General features: G+C 39.8%; 1 long non-coding RNA gene across 1 annotated transcript in view; it reads left to right on the plus strand.

Moving 5' to 3' along the window:
* Positions 1-673: 673 nt before the first annotated feature.
* LOC147914798 (uncharacterized) overlaps positions 674-25061 on the plus strand; it is a 34791-nt gene continuing 10403 nt past the window's right edge. Inside the window, exons 1-2 of the long non-coding RNA XR_015554898.1 lie at positions 674-765; positions 996-1072. This is a non-coding gene — a long non-coding RNA (uncharacterized LOC147914798). The remainder of the gene's footprint in view (positions 766-995; positions 1073-25061) is intronic.

The raw sequence follows: 25061 nt of genomic DNA on the forward strand, positions 1-25061 counted from the left end.
TGGAGATCTTGCTTCTTGTTTTAACTTTTGACAGCAAGGGACGTGTATAAAGCAGCTTGATAATATTTGTGATTCAAACAGTGTTAGTTGTGTTGACATGATTTAACTGCAGTGTAAGCTTCACGTGTGGCTGTATTTTGCCTTGTAGTTTTAGATTGAATTCATGAAAAACATTATCAAGTCTGTAGCAAAAGCAATTTCCAAAGCCATTCAGTTGGTTGAGGGAAGTTCTATCCATTCATTCATTCCCATTTGTCAGTTATTTCTCTATCCCTTGTTTCCTGACATGTTTTAGGTAAATTTGAGTATTTTTTTCACATTCCATTTAAATTCCTAAATGGTCTCTCTAGCTTTTCTTCTTAAGTTAAATATAGTAGCTGCCTTAGAAATTACAATTTGCGTCTTTATCACAGCCTATCTTCAAATAATATTATTCTATTTTATGAATATATAAGAAACTTACAACAGCATAATTCCATTTTCCCTCTCCCATCCTTTATAATATTGTCTTATACTTTCTTATATTTTATTTCTACATATGTTATAAAACCCACCATACGTAGGGTTTTTTTGATATTTAAAAAATTGTAAATATATGTATATAATGAAGGTACTAGAATATACGTCTCTTTTTAATCTGCCGAGATATATATCCTCTCTGGAACTTTTCTATTTCTTCTTGCAGATCTGGGATCATTTCTCTTTGGCCTCAAGAACTTCTTTTGGCATTTCTTGCTGGAGATGAAAGTTCTCAGCTTTTGTCTGGTGAGAAAGTCTTTATTTCACATTCATTTTTGAAGGATAATTTTCACTGTATGTAAAATTTTGTGTTGACAAATTTTTTTTCCCTTTTGGCACTTTAAACATATCATTCCCTCTCTGTCTCCATTATTTTTGATTAAAAGTCATTTGTAGTTCATATTTTAGCTCCCCCTCTACAGTGTCTTCTTTTCTCTGGCTGCCTTTAAGATCCACTCTCTAAATTTGGTTTTCAGAATTTTGACTCTGATGTGCCTAGGTGTGGTTTGCTTTGGATTCATTCTTCGTGCTGTTGGCTGCAGTCCTTGGACCTGTAAGTTGATATCTTTCATTAGTTTTGGAAAATTCTCATCTATTATTTCTTCAAATATTGTTTCTGCCCATTCTCTCTCTCCTCTCCTTTTGTTACTCCAGTAATACAAATGTTAGAGCACATGACATTCTTCCATAGATCTCAACTATTCTGTTTTATCCTTTTTTTCCTCTGACTTTCAATTTGGATGCTTTCTATTTATCTCTTTTCAAGTTTATTTCCTCTGTATTGTCCAACTTACTGTTAAGCGCATCTAATTCTTTATTTCTGATACTGTGTTTTTATTTTTAGCACTTCCTTTTTTTTATACTTCTGTCACTTTTCTGAAGTTGCCCCATCTTCATACATGGTTTCCACCTTTTCATTTAAGTCCTTTAGCATTTTTGTCATACTGTGGTAATTCTAAAATCTGGGTTTTTCTCGGTTAACTTCTATTGATGGTTTCCTTTCTTAACTATGAGTTACTTTTTCTTGCTTTTGTGTGTATCTTGATATTTTTTATTGTGTGTTGGACATTTTATATAAAAATACAGTAGACAATGAATTAAATGATATTTTCCTCCAAAAAGAGCCACACACCTTCTCCTATATGGCCACTAGAATTGGAGTTAAGTCAATATGATCTATAGTTGAGCTGGATTTGGGCTTTGTTGTAATTTTTTAGTTTGATTAAATTCACTACTGGCTTCAAATATTTTGAAGGCAGAATCAAGACTTTTCCTACAAGCAAATATTGCCTTAGAGCTGTTCTACCCTGCTTACTCTCTTCCTTAGCTCAAGCCTTGGGGTAGGATCTCGCTTCTCTCTTGCCTCCATCCTCTGTCTTTCTTAGCTGAAGGCCTGGAGTGTCATGGGTTTTCCTTCAGCTCTTCTGCTCTACTACAAATCTTTCTTAGCTGAAAGCTCATTGTATCTCTGAGAGAGTCTCTCAGCTCTTCTTCACTGCCCTTGTTTTTGTGGTCCTATTCCAGTAATTGGTGAATATCAGTGAGAAAAAATGGTGAGGTAGTACAGTTTTGTTCTGTGTCTGTGACTCCTCTGAATTCTAATCTATCACATCAGCCCACACATTTGCCATTAAAATTTGTGAAAAGTTAGGCTGATTTCTTCTAACCATCATCTATGGTGGATACCTCTTCTCTACACTTCAGTCAGGGGCGAGAACTGCTGTGGATCTTTTCTCTTATATCAAGGATTGTCATTTTCTGAAATTTAGTTCACTTAGGTCTCTTTGTGCACTCATCTCTCTGATGGTTTTTCTTAAAAAAACTATAATTATATAGATTATCTGGTTTGTTTTAGGTGTTACAAAGTGAATTATGGGCTCTTGTGACTTTCTACATACAAATAGAAGAGGAACCTGAATGTCTAATCTTTATCCTCCAAAAGAGTGATGAGGAGGGGCAAGGAGTGGGGAAGAACAAACAGTTAAGACTACGTGGAAGTGGATGTGTTTAATTTAAAAACCCATAGCTATTATCACAGCATAATGTTATATTTTTAAAATGAAAATAATAACATTTTAAACAATACAAACTACAGTAAGAAACACCATCCATATATCTCTGCCAAACCAGAATTCCTTAACCTAAGGGGCATGCTTCTTTAAAAGGGGTCTGTCATAAACAGTGGGGTGGGAAAGAAGAGAGATGTTTATGCTTATCCAAATAAGACATGGATTTTGGAATCTTGAGAATCAGTGCCTTAAACTATATATTTTCTTTATTACATCAGTCAGGGTGCAATTAGAGACGCAGAATCACCACTGTGTGTGTGTGTGTGTGTGTGTGTGTAGTATATATACATATATATACATAGTGATTCTGCTTCTCTGATTGAATGCTGACTAATATAGCAAAGGAAATATATATATATGGGGCAGGAAGTTGGGAAGATGGATGGATGTAAAGTGGGTTAGATCAAGAACAACTTAGAACTCAAAAGCATGAGCTGGAGCCCATAAGAATGGACTGAAACCCATATCAATTCTCTTGCCTCTGACCTTGATGGCTTGGGTGTCCCACACAAGCTGGGGCCCTTTGTCTTGGAACTAAACACACACACACATCTGACTCAGGAGTTCCGGAAGCTGAAGAGGATCTTGGTGAGGGTGGAACAGTCGCTGGCTCAGCTGCTGCCACACACCAGTAAGGTGAGGCAATAGATAATGACAACATGCGTGAGCTACAAAATGTCTGCTGCTTCATTTCCATCCTGCAAATCACACCAGACTCTCTCTTTTGGCCTGGAGTAGCCGGAAACAGACAGAGAAGGGAATTCTGGGAATGTAGTTCCACCTAGCCAAGTTGTCACATTACAGAGTCACTACACAAAAGGATCAGCTTTCCACAAGCCCCCTCTAGCAGTTATATTCTTAGAATTTTTCAGTACTCTGTCACATCTTTTCCCATCTAACCTTCAAACTATTGTAGTCCATATGCCTTCTCCCTATGGCTTCCTCATCTTTCTTACTAATGCCACCATATTATCAGCCTCCAACTTAATGAACCTCAAAATAGTTTTTGACATGCTGCTCTCTTTCATGCCATGTATATTGCCTATTCCCAAGTCTTTCTGTTTTGTTCACAGATTCTCCTCTATCTTCCCAGTCTTCTTTCCAGAAGTAGCAACTCCTGTAGTTTGGATTATTGCCACTTCCCTTTTTCCACCACCAAATTTCTATAGTTCATCTATAATCACTACTGAGTCTTTCATCTCTGCTCAAATCTCTTACTTCATTACTCCCATTACTTCCGTAGGCCTTGTCCCATATTACTCGAAACTCCACCCCCACACACAAACTGTAAAACTGTTTTCTCTCAAGTAGTACCTGAAAACCCACTCTTTCATAAATCCATCTCACAGTATGTAGATGAAAGGTACACAGAAAATAAGGACTTGTAATGCTGGAGTGGATTTATTATGTAAGAACTGCTCAGCCATCCACTATTTATGACCTTGGAGGGTTCAGAAGACACTCCCTTCATCAAGGCTGTAAGAAATGCATTATTGAAGCAAACACCAGCATCCTCATAGAATTCTGTTGTAGACATTCTCTGTGAGCCATTAATGCTGCCATCAAACTGGGCTCCCTGAATTCACTGGGGATGATGGGATCCTGGAGTGACAGGTGCCAAGTGACATCACTGAACTATCTGAACTACCAGAGACAAGGGAAATGTGGTTGTCAGTTGTCATAATGGACGGCAGAGCTGAAGGGATAATCAACATGACTTGATCTTTAGTATTGTCTACTTTATTGTGATCTCCCTAGGATTGAAATAAATAGACACTCTATTAAAGTCTTACTTGATTTGTATACACAAGAAAAGCTCTAGGTCTAGAGTAAAAAAAAATCTGACTTGTATCCCAGAACAGAAAGCGCTGGTTCGTCAACTGATTCCCAGACTTGATTTAGTCCAATCAAGTTGGTGCAGGTTCCCTTAAATTAAGCGGAGGCAGATCTCCTTAAAGAAGAATCCTACTACACTGCCAAAAGTGTATACTATAAATCTTCCACCTACCCTTCCCCAAAGTCACCTGTGGCCACTTACCAGTGTGATTCTGCATTGGGGAAGGGGAAAAAACGAGAATTTGGGGCAATTACTGCACACTAGCTCTGAATTAACACTGATTCCTAGAAACCCAAAATGTCACTGTGGTGTGCCAGTTGGAGTAGGGCCTAAGAATTCAGGGAATAAGTGGCTTGAGCCCAACTCATATTGGGCCTGGTGGATACCCAAACCCACCCCATGATTATTTTCCCAGTTCCGAAATGCAGAGTTGGAATTCACATATTCAGCAAATGGCAGAATCCCCACATTGTTCCCCAAAATATGAAGTGAGGGATTTATGATAGAAAGGCCAAAAAGAAGTCTCTAGAACTGCTTTTACTTGCCAAAATAGTAAGCCAAAGGCAATATAGCATATTTGGAGGAATTACAGAGAATAGTGCCACCATAAAGGCCTTAAAGAATGGAGAAGTGGTGATTTCTACTACATTCCCATTCATTTCATTTATTTGGCCTCTGAAGAAGAGAGAGATCTTGGAGAATGATGGTGGGTTATGATGATCTTAATCAAGTCATGATCCCAATTGCATCTGCTATTCCAAATGAGGTTTCTTTATATAAGAAAATCAATACAATGCTTGGTACCTGGTATGCAGGTACTTGATCTGGTTAATACTTTTTCTCTCATCTCTCATAGTAAAGACTACAAAAAACAGTTTGCTTTCAACTGGTAGGATTAGCAATACACTTCACTGTCCTGTCTCATGCCTTTATCAACTCTACAGCCCTCTACTGTAATCTAGTCTGGAAAAGACCTTGATTGCCTCTCCATTCCACAAAATATTATTTTGGTCTATTACAGTAACGATAGTATGTTAACTGGAACTCACGAGCAGAAAGTAGCAAATATCCAGAGGCTGATAAATCAATTTCACCAAAGTTTAGGGGCCTTCCACCTTAGTGACTGCCTCCTTTGATCTGGGGCATGATCAAGATATCTCTTCTAAGGTGAAGAACAAGTTGCTGCATCTAGCCCTTCCTACTCCAAAGAAAGACGTATAACATCTAGTGGGCTTCTAGTTTTCAGTGGGGCTCACTGAAGAGAAGCCTCTGCAACAGGTCCAAGCTGTGTGCCAGCTCCTCTGCCCCTTAAGGCCTTTGATCCAGAAAACCCACTGATATTTAAAATGTCTATGACAGATAGGGATGTTGTATGGGGCCCTTGGCAGGATCCTATAGGTGAATTACAGTGCAGACCTTTAGGATTTTGGAGCAAAGCTATGTCATCTTCTAAAGGTAAATATTGTACTTTTAAGAAATAGCTTCTGATTTGCTCCTGGACCCTAGAAGCTACTGAATGCTTGACCTTGAACTACCAAGTATCATGGAACCTGAACTTCCCATTTTCAACTAGGTATTGCTTGACCCACCAAGCCACTATGTTGGGCATGCACAGAAATACTCCAACATGAGTGGAAGTAATATATATGAGATTGGGTTTAAGCAGGTCCTGAAAGCACAAGTAAATTACATGAGCCATTGGCTCAGATTCCTATGGCTCTTATTCCTATTAAATTAACTCCACTATTTCAACCCACACCTATGGCCACATAGGATGTCCACTATACCAAGGAAGAAAAACTTCAGGCCTGATTACAGATGGTTTTTTGGGGTATGCTGGCACCAGCTGAAAGTGGACAACTGTGGCACTACTGCCCCACCTGAGAGTGGCCCTAACAGACAGTGGTTATGGAAATTCCTTCCACTGGTCAGAACTGGATGTAGATTTGCCTTTTTTGTCTGCAATACTTCTGGAAAAACCAACCTTTGTGGACTTACACAATGCCTTATTCATCCTCATAGTATTCCACACAACATTACTTCTGAACAGGAAACTGATTTTATACCAAATAATTTACAGCAATGGCTTGAGCTCGTGGAATTCACTGAGCTTATCGTGTTCCCATCATTTTGAAGCAGTTTGCATGATAGGATAGTGGGATGGCCTTTTGAAGACTCAGTTGTGGTGTCAGCTGGATGGCAACACTTTGCAGGGCTAGAGTAATGTCTTCCAGGATGTGATACATGCTCTGCGTGAGCGATCACCATATGGTGCTTTTCCTCTCAGTTCCAAGAATTAAGGGGTAGAAGTGGGATTGGCCTCTCTTATTACTAACTCTAACGGTCCACTAGCAAAAATTGTGCTTCCTATTCTCTCAACTATGTGCTCTGTTGGTTTAGAGGTCTTAGTTCCAAAAGAAAGAGTGTTTTCACTCGGGATGATCCTATCAAACTGGAACCTGAGACTCCAACCTGGCCATTTTGAGTTTCTCATGACACTAAACCAACAGGCAAAAAAAGTGGCTTACTGTATTAGCTATTGTGATTGATCTTGATCCTCAAGGGGAAATTGGGTCGCTACTATACAACGGGGGCAGGGAGAAGTATCTCTGGAATTCAACAGATCCTCTGAGGACACGTCTTCATACTCCTCTGTACTATGAAAAAAGTTGATAGAAAACTACAGCAACCCAATACAGCAGGACTGCAAATGGTACAGACCATTCAGGAATGAAGGTTTGTGTCACCCTCCAGGAAAGTTGAGTTGCTTGCTGAGAGCAGAGAAGACTGACTGGATAGTGAAAAGGAGCTTATAAATACCAGCTGTGAACCAATTGCAGAAATGAGGATTATAGTAGTTATAAGTATATTTTTTCTTTGATATGAATATATTCATACACGTGTGTGTATGTGTAGTTTTTTTTCCCTCTCCCATTTATCTAGTAACATAAGACATTATACATTAGTATTTAAGTTACAGGATAACAAAGGAGGAGTGAAATCAGCTACGTGACAAATGGACATCATCTAAAGATAGATCTCATTTGTGTATCCTTTGAGGGAGAAGATCAGTGCCTTTTCAGTTGTATGGAGGGTGGTTACATCTTGTTAAGCAGAAGCATGATTTTGCTATTATCTCTATTTGGAAGTGGTTAAAAGAAATGTATAGCTGCCAAGTTGAAAAAGAGTGGCCTCCACTAAGTTGTGCTGCTATTTTCTAGAATTCTCTTTCCCTTATGGTTCTGAGTTAGAGTTGGCAGAAAGAAAAGCCTGCATGAAATCTGGAAGGCAGAAGTGAAGCAGTGGCCACTGCTTTCAGAAGTTTGTTGCAGACAGATGTGGTGGTGGATAGATGCAGAGGTCTCCATTGGATCCAAGCTCGTTCTCACTCTCCTTAAATTCTGTGACTGGCCCACAGAGGCAACAGCTTCCCATTGACCTCTCAGAAACCTCCCTTTTACTGGCTGCATTTGGGCATCTGGATACGGTTGGCCTCTTGGGTTTCCCTGCAAGTTTCAGCTTGCCCACCTGTGCCAGTGATTCCAGTTGATTGATTATTGACTGCTTGCTGATACAGTCCATGTAGGAAAGGCAGGATAAATGCTTGATTTTTTTCTCTTTATTTACCAGTTCTCAGCATAATGAATGATTCTCTATCATCTTCCCAAGGTAACTTACTAGCTTTTTTCCCCCAAGTATCTAAGCTCATAGATTTAAACATATTTTCTGATCTGTTTTAATGCATTGCAATTAGTGCCCTTAGTGATGTTCAAATTGTCCATCTTTGGCCATCTACCAAGTTCTAATATATAATAGTTTCATTATCATTTACTACATAGTATTCTAAAATTCCCATCATTATTTCTCTTTTCACCCATGCATTATTTAAAAGTATGGTTTCCTTTGAAATTTTCAAGAGTATGAAATTTTGTTTACTTATTTTAATTTATTTCTTTATTGACTTCTTACTTAATTGCATTGTGGTTCACAGATTGTTGTCATTTGACACTGATATTTTGAAATTTGCTGGATGCCTTATGTCCACGTACAGAGGTCTACAAACTTTTTCTGTAAAAGGCCAGATAGTAAATACTCCAAGTTTTGTGAGCCCTATTGTCTCTTCACCTTACCAATTTTTACTTCATATAATTTGATACTATTTTATTAGGTGGGCATAAGTTTAGAATTTTTATATCTTCTTGGTGAATTGGGCTTTTAAAAAACTATTATGAGTGTCCCTTTTTATACTTAATAATTTTTTGGTCTTAACATCTATTATTTCTAATAAAAATATAGCCATGTCAGCTTTCTTTTGGTTAATATTTGCCCATTATATCCTTTTTTGTCTTTTTATTTTCAAGCCTTATTTGTTCTAACATTTTTGGTAGATCTCTTCTGAACACCATGTAACCAGATTTTAAAAAATCCTTTCTGACATTATCCACTTTTTTACTTAGGAGTATACTCCATTGGTGTACTGTGATTATAGACTTATCTGGACTTGTTTATACCATGTCATTTTAAATTTCTGTTTGTCCCACTTTTTCTGTGTTTCTTTTTTCTCCTTTTATGGCAAATAGTCATGATCAGCAAATATTCCTTGTGCTGTCCTACATGAAAACTTGCATTTAGCGGAGGCAACGTGAGTAATCCTGACAATAGGAATGAAAGTGACATGTCTCTCCAGGTCCAAAGCTGGAAAGAGTGGGTTTGAGTTCTCCATGTGCTCTTTTATGTTGTTGCAACAACTTACAACATGCCAGATGGCAAAGCCTTCATCGATCAAGTCCTTCAATGACTGTGTAGAGCAGAGTCTCTTACCAACCTGCATTGGTGTGCAGCAAGAGTGAGAAGGAAGTTTTGTTTGTGTTATATCAGTGAGATATTGAAATTCATTTATCGTCAAAGCATAAAGTAGCCTATTGTGACTAATACATTATCTTAAACTCTTTGGTATGATTGTGTCAAAATTTCTTTTTTCCTTTTTCCATTTTTCCCCTTGGTTTGGAATGTGTTTGGTCTATTTCTGTTTATTTTGTATTTAGTGTGTGTGTATGGGGGAGAGGGGTTGGAGATTTCCATTACTGCTTGGGAGACCAGCATGGCATTAAAAGTATGTTTTATTCAGGATCTAATTGTTTTTATTTGTGTTGCTGGATCCTTCAGAGTGTCTGGAGCACCACACTACTGCAAGTGGAATCAGTTCTTTTTCTTGCAAATACACAGATGCCCACCACCAGTCTCCTGTCACATTTGACAGGTTCGTAGTCCCTAAGCCAAAATTCTTTGGCCAGAAGTGTTTCTGAATTCAGATATTTTGGATTTAGAAAGGTATGATAGTGCACCTCCAAATCAAACATTTAAATAATTCAGCAGCCAAAAGTGTGAATACTCTGCATAAATAGGATAAATATAGATAACCACTAGATAACCTCTAGTGGTTCACATCAGAATCTGCCACCCATCTAGTTATGAAAAATTTGTGTTTCATAGTTTTCTGGAATTGCAAATAAGGGATTCTTGACCTGTATTACTTTAAATATGCTACAAAGTAATTGATTACCTTATTGATTTGTTAGTGACATTCTAGTTCTAAGGATAAATTCTGGCAACTTTAGTTGAAACTAGTGTTTTCCAAGGCTCTTGAGCAACACTGTGTTTCACATTGGTTTTTTACTAGCAATTTCAAAGTCACCATTTCCCGATGACCCCATATCAGCATCATGTTTGCCAATTATAAATTTTAATTTTGGATACAAAATTTTAAGGATATTTATTACATCAACATGCTTTCATAGCAGGTCAACTAAAATAGTGAAAAGACCTGGAAGCTATAGGATATGAAGGATATTTGAAGAAGCCAAGTATGTTATGGAGTAGAAAGTCATGAAGAATGTCAAGTATATTAAAGACTTTTAGAATTTTAGAAGGAACTTTAGAGGCCACGTATCCTAGCCTTCTATCCAATATAAGAATCTCATCCTGAAGACTTCCCAGTAGATAATCACTGCTCTTTTCTGGAACAAGTGACCTCACTACTTTTCAAGGAAACCTCCACATTACCTCGTTGCTAAACTAATAGTTAGGAACTTTTTCCTTATACTGAGGATCTTATTACTCTTACCACAACCCATCTAGGACACACACACACATTTTGTTTTCTCCAGGATAAATATACCTAGTTCCCTCAAAATATGCAAGAACGGAAATGTTCAAATTGCAAATTTCGGAACTAATGTCCAAAAATGGAGGTGATAAAATGACAGAGTAAAACTCACAATAAGAAAGAATTTTCTGAATTGAGCTTTTCAATAATGAAGCATACTCCTTTCCAGCGTGGGGAACATCTCATTTTTGGTGAGTGAGTAAACAGAGCAGGGGACCATTTGATCTGAAGAAGAGAATTCTGCCATGAGAGAAAGGCATAACCTGCTGACCTTGAAGTTTCTCCCCAGTTCTGAAACTGCCTGATTCTTTTATTCCAAATGATTGGGAAATGATGAAACAAAACTTTTCCAGTTTTCTTCCTTCATCCCTTAATGAATAATTGACCTCACATTAAATCATCCTTCCTAAGGAAAGTTCTGAGTTTGTTATAACCAGCTGTCTTTTAGTCAGTTTGAACTTAAAAGGCAATTTTTACAAAATTCCAAGTGAAGCTGCCAAATATTGATTTGTGGTTGCCAGAGAGAATGTGTGTCCTGTTCTAATGTGTAGTAAAGTATATTTCATAAAGTCAAATTGGATTCAAAAGAACATTTTTTATATTTTGAATTGGTATAGATATGATTGTATGGCTGTTATTGAGGATGGCTTTCCTCATGTGATACATTATTGCTTTGTTTGTCAAAAATAGTGTTAGCAAAGGCAGATATAACCTAAAGTTGCGTGGAAGGGCATCACAAAGGGTGAGGAGCTACTACACACAAATCTCCTTAGGCCCTAAATAAAATTCTATGGAAGGCTTCTTATATGACATGATCTGGATTGGGTATTGGTTGATGGTTAATTAATTGTAAAAATTCATTAAAATAGCACAAACATTTCATAAGCATGTGTTTTACCTTAAAACATATATGTTTTTCGATATAGGGCCAAAATTTTTTAAAAAAAATATTGTATTATTTTTTGCTTTTAACACAGGTCTGCAGATTTCAGTGACACATCTTTCTTTTATAAACTACACCCATAATTCGTGGTCTATGATTTCTTGATTGAGTTTCTTTAAAATTAATCAAGGATTTCAAGTCACATATGAAGTAATTCAAGTGCAGAATCTGAGACTTTGCATTATTCTTCTGCCAGTCTTTTATAGCTGCCTCTCCACCACTGAATCAACATGTATTTCTAATACTCACCCTTTCCAATCTTTACAAAGTGTTAAACTTAGTTTTCACAGAAACCGCAATTCTCTTTTTACACTGTCATCAATTTATTCAATATTTAATTAATTTGGATAATTAAAACAAGTACAACTGGTAGAAACCAGTCTGGGAACAAATAGGGATGCCTGATGTACATAGAACATAACTGGAGGGAGTGGACATGCGCAGAGCACACTAGGCAGTGTTTACCAACTGCTGGCATGGCTGTGCCATGGGCACCAGTCAGTTTTATAGACGGAATGAGAAGCATGGGTTAATCTAGAGAGTATATTAAGAGGAGTTTCTTTAAGAAAACCACTGTTGTGTCTGATGTGCCCAGAAATACAATGCAGGGGTTACTGGCACGGTTGTGGCTGGCTCATAAGGCACCTTGTGTGACTTAGAAAAAGGCACTCCCTCAACACAGTGTGTGCTGAGAGAAGCATGGGCTAGAGTCCAGCCTCCATTCGCCCCCTCTGCGTGATGCCACTTATGTGGGCCCTTTTGTGTAGGGTAGAACCTATGCGACTGTCACAGCAGCCCTGGCTCCTGGGACAGAGGTGGATTATGATTAGGGGGAGTGGAGAGGAGCTGATCTGTACTCGTGCACAAAAAGATGAGGCAGAGAAGCAGGAAGGATACGAAAGGTCTGACCTGTAAGGCAGGAAGTCTTCAGTCCTGGAAGAGACTCCATGCAGATTTCATGACAATTGATACAGACTGTCTTGCCAAGCCAACCTGAAGCTTGTCCTTCCTGTGGGAGAAAGTTCTTTAGCAAAGAGGCCAGTATAGTCTCTATTCATTTTACCACGGGCTCCTGGGCTGCTCCCCTGTCCACCTCCCCTGCCACTCCACCTCCCCTGCTACTCCACCTCCCCTGCTACTCCACCTCCCCTGCTGCTCCACCTCCCCTGCCGCTCCACCTCCCCTGCCGCTCCACCTCCCCTGCTACTCCACTTCCGCTGCTACTCCACCTCCCCTGCTAAACTTCCGCTGCTACTCCACCTCCCCTGCTACTCCACCTCCCCTGCCGCTCCACCTCCCTGCCGCTCCACCTCCCCTGCTACTCCACTTCCGCTGCTACTCCACCTCCCCTGCTAAACTTCCGCTGCTACTCCACCTCCCCTGCTACTCCACCTCCCCTGCTACTCCACCTCCTCTGCTACTCCACCTCCCCTGCTACTCCACCTCCTCTGCTACTCCACCTCCCCTGCTACTCCACCTCCCCTGCTACTCCACCTCCCCTGCTACTCCACTTCCGCTGCTACCACTGCTCCCAGTTACACTAGGAAGATCACTAAGTCAGATAGACTTTCAGAGCTCTCCTTACTGACCTTGGACTTTTCTGCTCCATTCAAGAATTTCACTACCTGTAGGTGATATGTATGGTTCCTTTCACAGATAGCAGAACCTTTCATTCTAGAATTTATTATGAAAAACACAATGAAAATGCCTGGTTGACATAGCACATCGTGAAGTTTCTTCATATTCAAGTGTTAGCAGTCAATGAATTAACACACGTAAATGACTGACAAGGAAAAGAAATTAAAGAGCAGGTCCCTGAAAGCAAAGGGGAAAGACCAAGTGGGGGATGCTACAGAAAGCAAACTGAAATCCCTCAATCTTGCAGTCTCATTCGTCTTCAACTATGCCTGGACAGAGAGAAGGTTATTAGGAAGTTGGTGTTCCTTGTTTATTTTGCTTCTTGGCTTGTGTGTTTTCTTCTGTTTTGCTTTGCTTTTTGGTATTGTAGCTCAACCTTTGAGCCCCATGACATCTCTAAAACTTCCAATGAGCCTTGAGGATTTTATTTCTGTAAACATAAGCACCTTTAATATAAAGTAGCTAATTATAAAGTAGTTCATTAATTGAGCTAAAAGCATATTTTTTTAAAAAAACTGTATAACTTAAACACTGCAAGGGAGGATCCTTCTTGCCTTTTCTGTCTGCACACTGACCCCATCCTAATATATGTCCACCCTCATAGGAAGATGACTGCTGATGCCTATGTGATTGTCCTTGTCTCGCCACCTGTGGTCTTTAACTGCTTCAACTCACTTCGTTTTATTGTTGGAATGATCCTTGCCTGTGTGCATGGCGTTCTCACACCTCACAAAATTGAATGGCTAACCCAACACGTGCACCATTTGAAGCAAATAATCATGTCTGGTCCTGTTCCATATCTTTTAAAAAATCTTTTATGCCAGCTGCTGGGGTAACCCAGCTCTCTTTCCTCTTTCACTTAGAATGAGAGTGTTTACAGCTGTGAGGAACGTAGGCTGGTGGCTTGCTCAGTGGTTCTCAACCTTGACTGGTTTCTCACCCAGAGGGCTTGTTACAACACAGATTGCAGGGCCTCACCCTGCGTTTCTGACTCAGTAGGTCTGGGATGGGACCTGAGAATTTGTATTCCTAACAAGTTCTCCTGTGATGCTGATGCTGCTGATCTGGGGATAACACTGAAAATCAGCTGGAGCCTCTCCCTTCACAGTTGAGGAAACTGAACCTTAGAGAAATGAAGTATTTGACCCAAGGTGACCCAGCCCATTAGGGGCAGAGCCAAGAGCAGCACCCAAGTCTTCTGACTCTCACATGCTAATTACACACATATCCTATTGTTTTTCTTAAGGTTTATCAGTCGTCTACATCACTTGCTCCGTTTTGTTTTGGTCAGGATCTCAAATATCATTCTGCTACTTCTATTAAATTTTACAGTGAATTCACACAATAGCATTCGATATGAATCTGCAGTCCTGCAGCAGTACTGCTCCTGAGACCCATCTCCCTAAGAAAAAGAGTGCTGTGCCACAGTCTTGGTTCATTTTTCTTTCTAGAAAAACTCTTGCTGAACCCCTAAAACAGCAAATTCTTGGTAAAATTCTCCCGTTCGCATTTTGGTTTCAGGAAGATTCTCTTTTTCTTTCCTTGTGGACTGTATTCTTTCAGATAATTGTTTTGCTCTCCTTCTGTTAATAAGTTCTCAGCAACCCTGAGAAGCCTTCTCTGCTTTTCTTCATTCATCTTTTTTTTTTAATAAATAAATCTGAAGGGGCCGGCCCCGTGGCTTAGCGGTTAAGTGCGCGCGCTCTGCTGCTGGCGGGCCGGGTTCGGATCCCCGGCGTGCACCGGCGCACCGCTTCTCCGGCCGTGCTGAGGCCGCGTCCCACATACAGCAACTAGAAGGATGTGCACCTATGACATACAACTATCTACTGGGGCTTTGGGGGGAAAATAAATAAATAAAATCTTTAAAAAAAAAAAAAAAATCTGAAGAAGAAATCTCTTAGAATCTCTAATTACTCTTTCTTATCAGTTTTGATTTGGGGGTCTCTTTCTGGCAGCCTCCTTCTTTCCGTCAACGGCTGCTCTCCAGCAAGGTTAACATCTCTATGGGAGCAGACGCACTGGGTGCCTCCTCTGCTCTTTCCCTCACTTCACCTTAGCTCTTCACGTATGCTTCTCTCGCTTGTTCTTCTTCCATGTGTAATCTCTGTCTTCCTTCCGCCTCCTCCCATTAATTTTCTATTGAAGTCTCTTGAGTTCCAGTTAGTAAGCCTCTAACTCATTCTCTCTGGTTGACATCATCTTTGTCTCTTCCTGCTTTAAATATAATTTCCTCAGACTGTGTGCTTACTTTCCAAATCTCTTTGGGGAAAAGTATGGGATGGAGAAAGGAATGTATGGGAAGAGCACCAACATATGAGTTATATTAGACAAAGTGGTGTGGATGGGCAAGTCACTTGGGTTCTCCGGGCCTCACTTCCTTAACTATGAACAGGTTGGTCTAGCAACGGTTGCAAACTCCCAAGCTGTCGACAGAGTCCAAGCAGGTTATGTAAACGAATTGAAGGGGGGACTGTGGCAAACTGAGGAATATGTGCAACGTTTAAAGGGTACAAGTGCTGTTCAGCTCTACAGCCGTGGGGAAATGCAGGCCCCTCAGGGTTGCCAGATCTTCCGATTTTTCAAGAGTGATCACATTTTTTAAACATGTGAACTCTCTTTATTTTAAATGTGAACAACTAATTCAAACAATGAACCAAACAAAGCACATCCCATCTGTGGGCCAGGTTTGGCCTAGGCTGCCAGTTTGTGACCTTTAGATGAGATGGGACTTGCAAGTTCCTTGTGAGTCTAAACTTTCACGACTCTTCAGTAATGTGTTTTAAGACTAACTAGCTCTCCCTGGGTGCATTTCCTAAATTGTTTCCTTGTCATTTGTGTTTGTTTGTTTGTTTGTTTGTTTTTTGTGAGGAGATCAGCCCTGTGCTAACATCCGCCAATCCTCCTCTTTTTTTGCTGAGGAAGACGGCCCTGGGCTAACATCTGTGCCCATCTTCCTCCACTTTATATGGGACGCTGCCACAGCATGGCTTGCCAAGCAGTGCGTCGGTGCGCGCCCGGGATCCGAACCAGCGAACCCCGGGCCGCCGCAGCGGAGCGCGCGCATTTAACCGCTTGCGCCACCGGGCTGGCCCTCATTTGTGTTTGTTTACTTGGCTCTCAGTCTCCTAAGTGAACACTCTGGAGGTTGTTGTAAGAGGAAGGTACAACTTCCTCCCCCCTGCCTCGAGCATAAAGTAACCAAAAGTTTTGCTCCCAGACTCAGCATCAGAATCAGCTGAGCGTGTATGCTCTCCTATGACGGCTGACTCTCTGGTGTGCACTCTCCGGTCCTGGGGTGGGCAGCGTCTGTGCAGTGTAAACCTCGCTCCTCTGTTCCTTTGTCTGGAGGCAAAATTTTAGTCCTTCCATCTATTCTGTGTAATGTTAATTTACAGACTAGTCTAACTAGGAGGAATCTCAACAATCAAAGTAAGACTTGAGGTTCAGAAGCCCAAGGAAAGGAATGGATGCTAAATGTTAAAAGATGGAGGAACTGCCTGAAGATGACAGGAGAGCCAAACAATATTCACAAGATTCTGCCTCATCCCATTCCATATCTTCCTTAGAGAGTTCCTCCAAAGGAGTCCCTCTGGCTGTTCCTGCAGGCCAGCCTTCCCTGAACCGGGACTCCTCTGTCAGAGTTCCTTTTCCTCTTCCATCCAAGAACTGTCACCTTTTTCCTGGTTCAACCCTGGCTGGCTGGCGTTCCCTCTCTCGTCACCCTTGGTCATTCACGAGAAGGACCCATCATTTCCTCTCTGTAACTGGACCTTGAGAATCTTCACCTTTCAGTATTTCAGTGAGGTAGCAGCAGAAAGTATGACTGATAAAGTTAGGGAACCACACATTATTGAACTAGGAACTATTTCTCAAACTGCAAGTTCTCTGTAAGAATCTTTAATTTTTAAAATTTTGATTATATAAAATATATGTATATTTTAAAAAGCCAGCCTTAGTGGTCTAGTGGTTAAGATTTGGTGCTGTCATCGCTACAGCCCAGGATGGTTTCCAGTCGGGGAACCACACCACCCATCTGTTGGTTGCTATACCGTGGGGGCTGTGTGTTGCTATGATGCTGAAAGCTATGCCACCAGTACTTCAAATATCAGCAGGGTCACGCATGATGGACAGGTTTCAGTGGAGCTTCCAGACTAAGACAGACTAGGAAGAAGGACTTGGCCACCCACTTCTGAAAAAACCCTGTGAATAACAGCTGAGTATTGTCTAATGCAGCACGGGAAGGTGAGAGGATGGCGCAAAAAGACGGGGCAAGGTCTAGCTCTGCTGTACACAGGATTGCTAGGAGTTGGAATCAACTGGATGGCACTAACAACAAATATTTTTAAAAACATGTTCTGAATGATTTGATAACCTTTTAACCAAGGAATGATGTGTAGTTTTCAGGTAATTCATTTGTATTTATGTTTATGATTGTATTGTTACCAACTATTATCATTAACTTCTAATTCAGGACTTCTCAACTATTTCTTCGAGAAATCTTAGGGGTTTGTGAATTTTAAGTAGGAAAAACAATTGGTGTATGGTTAGCAACTAGGCCCTGAATGAGACACTTCTAGGTGCTGTTTAATTTAACAAGTTATTTAACTCCCTGAACTTTTACATTCACAAAATTGGGATAATGTTAGTGAAGTTTAAATAAAATAATGCTTGAGGGCCGGCCCCGTGGCTTAGTGATTGAGTGTGTGTGCTCTGCTACTGGCGGCCCAGGTTCAGATCCCGGGCGCGCACCGATGCACTGCTTCTCCAGCCATGCTGAGGCCGTGTCCCACATACAGCAACTAGAAGGATGTGCAACTATGACATATAACTATCTACTGGGGCTTTGGGGAAAAAAAAGAGGGAGGATTGGCAATAGATGTTAGCTCAGAGCCGGTCTTCCTCAGCAAAAAGAGGAGGATTAGCATGGATATTAGCTCAGGGCTGATATTCCTCACACACACAAAAAATAATAAAATAAAATAATGCTTGAAAAGTCTTCAACACAGTGCCTGGCGTATAGAAACCACTAAAAATAAATGCTAGCTACTTCTACTATACGGTTATTATTACCATTGCTGGCTACTTATAAAAAATCATATCACCTATTCTTACTTTTTTTTTTTTTAATTTAATTTTATTTATTTTTTCCCCCAAAGCCCCAGTAGATAGTTGTATGTCATAGCTGCACATCCTTCTAGTTGCTGTATGTGTGACACGGCCTCAGCGTGGCCGGAGAAGCGGTGCATTGGTGCGCACCCGGGATCCGAACCTAGGCCACCAGCAGTGGAGCGCACGCACTTAACCGCTAAGCCATGGGGCCAGCCCTATTCTTGCTTTTGATTCAATTTTTGTCATAGATATTTCATCTAATATTTCACAATAACACACGGACACAGAGTTGGTAGCTAGTGATATGTTATGATCTGAGCAGTCTATGAGGAACTTCTTAATAATATTATTTAAATTTCTCCCGGCCACTAAACATCTATCATTCAAAATTGAATCTTCATCTTCTTGTATCAGAAACAGCCAGCTGTCTGCCAAAATTTGTGCTTCCCCTGCAGAGGATTGAGTTGTCACTAGAAGCAGCTACCCAGACAAAGACTAGATTTCCCCATTCCTCCTGCACCAGAAGTTGTCTTCCTTCTGATGCCAACCAGTGGAATGTGGTGGTGTATGGCATTTTCAGGTCAAGATTTAAGAAGCAGATGTTAGTTCTCCATCATCTTTCTCCTTCCATCAGCTGGATTCACTTGAAGATGAGGACCTAGGGGAAGACTGAACCACAAGATGGAAGGATACTGGATGCACCAACTGGAAAGCTGCCCACCAACTGGGAACATTTGCTCTAGGAGCTTAAATGAATCAGAAATAAACCTCTGTTATGTTTGTGCCATATATTTGGGGGTCTATTATTCACTGCCCCTAACATCACCCTAATTAATTCAGAAATTGGTACTTTGAAGGAAATGCTGCTATAACAAAACCCTAAAGTAACTGTATTTGGCTGAACATTTGGGCAGCAGATGGCAAAGGAACAGAGATTGGGTGCTGGAAAGACAGAGACCCAGGTTATGCATTGGCAAAGCATTTTTAAAATTATGTCTATGATAACTTAAAAAGCAGAGTCCATTACTATAATGGACAAGTGACTGCTATGCTTTCCCAATTCTTCTCTTTCTTCATAGGAATTTTTATTATGATTATCTCATCCCTGTTTTATCATCATATAGTGTGAGATAAGATAACTTTTTTATATATTTGTATATCACCATACTGAGAAGAGCTTTAGATGGGAAGGCTTCACATCACCCAAAGATACTGGACTTGGAGCTGTATGCTTGAAGTTGATTGGACTTTTGTATGTATCCTTGGAGTGAGAAAAGAAGAGTATGCATGAATATTTGGTGAAAAGAATGGCAGACGAGGAAGAGCCAAAATTTCTGCTCCCTCTTCCATATTGTACACTGAATCTCATCTAACCTAAGATTTCATTGGTTGTCAAATACACAATTTTTTTGTAATACTAAGATAGAAAAAATGCTGCCAACTACAGGGGCTGGCCCGGTGGTGTAGTGGTTAAGTTTGCGTGCTCTGCTTTGGCGGCCCAGAGTACGCAGGTTCGAATCCCGGGCACGGACCTACACACCGCTCATCAAGCCATGTGTGGTAGCATCCCACACACAAAATAGAGGAAGATGGGCACAGATGTTAGCTCAGGGCTAATCTTCCTCAGCAAAAAAAAGAGGAGGATTGATAACATGTCAGCTCAGAGCCAATCTTCCTCACCTAAAAAAAAAATGCTGCCAACTAAATATGAATTTACATTGAATAATTGTCCTTGATTGAACAAAGCATTCCTATCAAAAAGATGTTAAAGTGTGAAAACAATGTGTAGATTAGGAGTGATGAAAAACACTAATTTTTCTGGGAACTATCCCATCTGAGACAGTATTTCCTAATTTCCTTTGCATCCAGATGTTGCCTTGAGAGTTCTCATCAACAGAGTATCAGTGGAGGTGAGCTGTGTCACTTCTGGACCAGACTCTTTAAGATGTGGGTACCGTGTCTGTACTCTCTTTTTCCTTCTGTAGCTGAAACCAGATGACTGTGAGATCTAGGAGATGGCAGTGCTAAAAGGGACAAAAAGAAAGTCTGGGTTCCTAAATCACCAAATGGAAGAAAACCACCAGGGAACACCCATCCTGGCCTGTGATGTGAGTGAGAAAGAAACTTTAATTTTGTTTAAGGTATATATTTTCAGCATTTATTTGTTACCATAGTTAATATGATCCTAATTAACACACTCTCTTTCCTGTGTTGTTGTAAGGATTAAAGAAACTATTATATGTAAAGCTCTTGGAAGAGTGTCTGGTATATAATAAACATTAAATGAATGTTAACTATTATTATCATTTAGAATGCCCTTTAAAAATTCAAATAGCTTTGGAGGGGTGATCTTCAACTTTCATCTTTGGAAGTTAGAAAGTTATACTAAAAAACAACCTAAGAGTCAATTAATCCAAGCTCTGTCACTTTAGAGATAAGTAAATGAAGTCCCTGAGAGGATGAAGGACCTGCTGTAAAATCACTTTATCAGTCATAAGTACTTTAGCATGACTTAGTTGCTCTGTTTCAGCCAGGAAAGAGCAGACTGCTATAGGAATGAGACTATGGATGGGGAGAAGGTGTGCAGATGCCTTTGGAGTTGGGTCATTATTTAGGAAAGAAAACCTGGGATTGGGCTCTTGGCAGCCAAAGCGAGGAACAACAGGATACTTGGTGAGAGAATTGAGAGAGGCAAGGAAGAACTACCTGATAACATTTTCATCCCCATTACTAAATATAATGATTCATCCAAAGTTGCTTAGTGAAAAGTAATAAGTACCTTTTGGATACTTGTTGGCACAAATTCCCTTTATTTGGAAATTACTGTTAGAAACAAGGATGAACACCTCACCCAAGCTGAGACAATCAGCCTCTTCTCTTGGAACTAATGTGGAATTGGCTCTCTCAGAGTTTGTGTTAGTTGTGGGGTGCCTATCTGTTACGTAGCATCATGCCTAGAGTCAGTTTTATGGCCTAGAAAAAGCCACGTGCAGGCCAAAATCATAGAAGAGCAGAAATTTTGAATAAGTGAAAGGATCTGATCTGCAGAGGCAAGAATGGGGCGGATGTTCAGAAGGTAGCAAAGAAGAAAGACCACGTGGTTCCAGGACTCATGGAGCATGACCCTGACCTGACAGCGTCCCAGTTCCCATCCTCAGCTCTCTTGAGGCTGGAGCTGAATAGTGTTTTCCTGAGTTCTTTCTGTCCTTAAGAATAGATCCACTTGTAAAAAATCTGAGAACCAGCCCTGATGGCCTAGCGGTTCAAGTTCCACGTACTCCACTTCGAACCTGGCGGCCCAGGTGTGGTTCCTGGGTGTGGAACTACACCACTCATCTGTCAGTAGCCATGCTGTGGCAGTGGCTCACATAGAAGAATTAGGACTCAAACTAAAATATACAACTATGTACTGGGGGTTTGGGGAGAAAAAAAAACAAAAAGAGGAAGATTGGCAACCGATGTTAGCTCAGAGCAAACCTTTCCCATCCAAAAAAAAAAAAAAATTTCTGAGCTGAGTTACTTTCTATTCCTTCAATCAAGAAAATTGGTAATAACATAGTCAATGACTAAATCAATTAATATAAAAATCTCTTAACCATTCTCGATTACTTATTGTCAAGCCACAACAATAAAAGTCACCTCTGCCAGAGGGAAGGGGTTATTAAATCCACCACTACTACTGGAACTATGTCCTCCAGGTTCTAATTCTAAGAGTCTGAGTTTGATGCTCTTCTGAATAGTCTAATTTCCTAGAGATCATGATCATCTTAGCAGTGGTTTGAGTTGATGGGATCAAATTTTTCATATGTCTACCACAACAGATGAAATAAAGCAAATTTTTAGATGTTATCTTATTCAGAATTGTTTTAGGGGGGAGGAGAGAGAGGGATGGAAGGGGAATTTTTCTTCATTACTGTAGTAATACATTGTATTCTTTGATGTACACAATTTTCCTTGTATACAAAACTCTTTGATACACTGCATACATGGAATGAAGTATATATTCTTCATTGTAGAAACTTTCGATAACAAAAATAAGTAAAAGAAAAAATTCTAAATATCACAATTTTACAACTAACAGATAACCATCAGTAATTTTGGGGACAAAATCTCAACAATGATAAAAATGTAATCACATCCATATCTTGATTTATCCTCAAGAATTCATATAATTTTACTGGTTATATTTCTTCAGGTGCTCACAAACATTTTCTTTCAAAGAGTTCGCTGAAGACCAGAATTTCATTCACTGGGAAATACTCTTGGAATCAGACTTCTTTATTGTTTCCGATGACCAATAAGTGCATTTACTTTATTCAGTTCCTTTGTTCTTCAGGAAATGAAATAAATATCTAGTTGAGATATTCTGTATGTCATAGAGAAAAGGATATTTAAACCGTGTCCTCAGCCCTTTGTATTCCCTCACCTGCCTTTTATCAGCAATTTAATAGAAGCATATTTTTTACTTCCTAGCTGTCTTCTTATGTTTCTTGTTAAGACGTCAAATCTAAATGACTTCAATTCCAGAAGGGTGTGCTTGGCCACTCTAGAATCAGCATCTGTTTTATCCCCTCCTTATTATGGTCTTTCATTGGACTCACCTCTGTTCATTCTCTAAGATCAGATATTTCATTCTTTTCTGTCTGGGGCTAACATTCTTTATCTATGTTCCTCTTATCATTTTCCCTTGTTAGAGAAAATTGACCCTCTCGTGTTTAATTACCATATCTTAAAAACAAATTATCCTGATCCCAAGTTACTTGCTCCTCACACCAGGGCTTTACTGTCTTAATGAAATCCTACTCTTTTAAAAATCAGAGTAGAAATACAACTACGAGTTTTAGAGGTGCTTTGCTTTCTTTCACAATATGATATTTACCATTAGCCATATTTATCTCTGTTTTCCACTAACAAAGGGGATGGAGTTGAAATACTAAATTTCCTAAGATCTGATAACTTTTCACTGTGATTTTCTGTGTTCTGTCCATTTTTAATTCCAAACTTTTTTGGAGGGGCCGTTTTAGGAGGACAACATTCTCTAGATTGACTGCCAGGGGCTTATGTTCCCATTCTGCTTAATTATTGTCATCTTTTTTAACCAGAGAAATCTCACACTTTACTTGTTATGTGAAGATTTAGCTAAAGTTTTGTCCGGAGACTGGAGGATTATTTACTTAATGTGATTACACTTGACTGTCAAGCATCAAAGCTGAAGTTTAGAACTTTCAGTTACTCTCAGCGGCTGGGACAGGTGGAACATAGGAGTCCTTCAGTATTCATGCAGTTAGTGGAATTTGTGTTATGAGAAATTATGAGATTATGGAATTTCTGCTATGTACTGGGCACTGTTCAGCTATAAATAGGATGGACATGACCCCTGCTTTCAAGGTTCTCATAGTCTAGGGGCAAAGATGAACAAATGTGCGTTGCAATATATGACATTAGTATCTGTGATTGGGGTAAGTGCAGCCTTAGAGGGACACAGACCAGGTGGGGAATGACAGAGATAGGATACTTGTGCTTAGACTTGAAGGACTAGAAGAGATGAGCAGAGGGGAGGGTATTCTAGAAAGAGAAAAGAGCCGAAAAAAATTAGAGGCGTGAGAAGGGAGGTTTGGGGAACTCCAAGGATTTGCTGTAACTGGTGATGGTGTTTGTGCATTGTGGGTGTGAATGGTATTGGGGAAAGAGGGGAAAATGTGGTCATATTATGAATGGTTTGTGTGCCATGCTGAAGAGTTTGCATGCTATCCTGGAGATGCTGAGAAGTCCCTGAAGCATTTCAAGCAGACACATAATGATCAGATTGTAATTCAAAAGGTGTGCTCTAACAGTGGGGGATGCTGACGTGGTTCGGAAAGTCCTTTGTCACACTTACAGTTGGTGAGCTGAGCCCAGCACAGTGAAGGTCAGAGGGGTCAGGACCACCACCACCACCTGAATATTTACCTCTTTTTTTCTCCTTTCCTTCTTTTTCTCCCTCTTTCCTCTCCTTCTTCCTACTGCCTCAGCCTCCTCCTTCTCTCAAACATTCTCTTAAGAAGCTCTTAAAACTTAAACAGTTCATGGGCAGTCTTTTAAAAACGTCAGTGAAAACTTTCCAATTTAGTTGTGAATGTCTTCTTTTTCTCTATGGTCAATGTCAAAATAGTCACTGGCTGAATTTCCTTTTATGGATACTCAAAGCTCCTGCTTTCTTTCCCTTTTGCTACCTGTAATTCTTTATCATTATTCATTATCATCTTCCACATTGGGATGGGCAAAATAGAAATTCAAGTAAATTGATTTCACTATTGACTTGTGGTTCTCGTAGAGAGTTGATTAATAGAATATGAAAGCTACAAGTGACTTGAATGTTTTTCATAATGTTTTTTAAGCTGTAGATTGTGACCCACGTGTAGGTCATGAAATCACTTTAATGGGTCATAACCTGCATTTTAAAAAAAGAAAAAAACAGGACAAAATCTAATAGAATAGAAAATATCAGAGTGCCCTGAACTTACTAGGGGTCAATATTGTTTTATGAAACTTTTGTTTCGGTTATAGGCATATATGTTTATTCATGCAGATAATATAAAACATGTCTTACTATGGGTGGTAATCAAAAAATTAAATTTTTAAAAATAAAAAACAATCAAAATAAAGTTTGAGAAAACACTGCCCAAGATCAACTTTTATTTTTTTTTTGAGGAAGATCAGCCCTGAGCTAACATCTATGCCAAACCTCCTCTTTTTTTTTTTTGCTAAGGAAGACTGGCCCTGGGCTAACATCTGTGC

The sequence above is a fragment of the Ceratotherium simum genome, chromosome 17 (genome assembly GCF_057802395.1).
Source record: "Ceratotherium simum simum isolate JZ-2026a chromosome 17, ASM5780239v1, whole genome shotgun sequence".
Lineage (NCBI taxonomy): Eukaryota > Metazoa > Chordata > Mammalia > Perissodactyla > Rhinocerotidae > Ceratotherium > Ceratotherium simum.